The 835-nt window shown below is 31.7% G+C and overlaps 1 long non-coding RNA gene across 1 annotated transcript in view; it reads right to left on the reverse strand.

Moving 5' to 3' along the window:
- LOC116562629 overlaps positions 1–607 on the reverse strand; it is an 8,094-nt gene extending 7,487 nt beyond the window's left edge. The window contains exon 1 of the long non-coding RNA XR_004274044.1: positions 597–607. This is a non-coding gene — a long non-coding RNA (uncharacterized LOC116562629). The remainder of the gene's footprint in view (positions 1–596) is intronic.
- Between the last annotated feature and the right edge of the window lie 228 nt (positions 608–835).

Below are 835 nucleotides of genomic sequence, written 5' to 3' on the forward strand. Positions count from 1 at the left end.
TGTGTGTGTGTGTGTGTGTGTGTGTGTGTGTGTGTGTGTGTGTGTGTATATATATATTTAAACTGGGAGTCACATAATGTCTGTTCCCGCTTTTTTGTGATGTTAAAGGTCACAGATGTCCAATGCCTTTATTCATTACTTTATTATAGACAAAAAACAGAATTGTTCTACTTTCAGCCTTGAGTTTTCTTTTGTTAGTTGAAGCAACTTTCTTAATGGTTAAGTATGACAATCATTTCTTTGGACCAGGAAAAAATAAGAAGTTCAATGTCATCACTTGTATTCAACATGGCTCCAGGGTCCTAGCCAGGGCAGTAAGATAAGGAAGAGAAATTAAGACATAAAAACTCAAAAGGAAGGTACCAAGCCAGCATCACCTGCAGATGATATCATTGTTTACTTGGAAAATCAAAAGAATCCACAAATTATTAGAACCAATAAGAGAGTTGAAAAAAGCTAGTTGCATCTAAAATAAAAAATAAAAATTGTTTGCTTCTCTATACACCAACAACAAACCATTTGAATATGTAATTTTTAAAACTGTCATTCACAATTAAAATTATAAATCAACTCAAAATATGTCATATAGAAATAACTACAACAAAGGTGTATACTGCTTCTGGGAAATTATAGGAGTTTATTGAAATAACTAAACATAAACAAGATAGAGAATCATACTATGTTTCTAGATTGGAAGAGCCAGTATCAGAAATATCAATTTTACTCAAAGTAAATCTATAAATTTTCTCATTAAATCTAATGGGGTTTGTCATGGAATTTGGCAAGCTATGAGATTTATTTTGAAGAGCAAAGGGTCAAAGCAAGGCAAATTCTT

Source organism: Sapajus apella, unplaced genomic scaffold (assembly GCF_009761245.1).
Source record: "Sapajus apella isolate SASKATOON/1434 unplaced genomic scaffold, GSC_monkey_1.0 scaffold33, whole genome shotgun sequence".
In the NCBI taxonomy this organism is placed as follows: domain Eukaryota; kingdom Metazoa; phylum Chordata; class Mammalia; order Primates; family Cebidae; genus Sapajus; species Sapajus apella.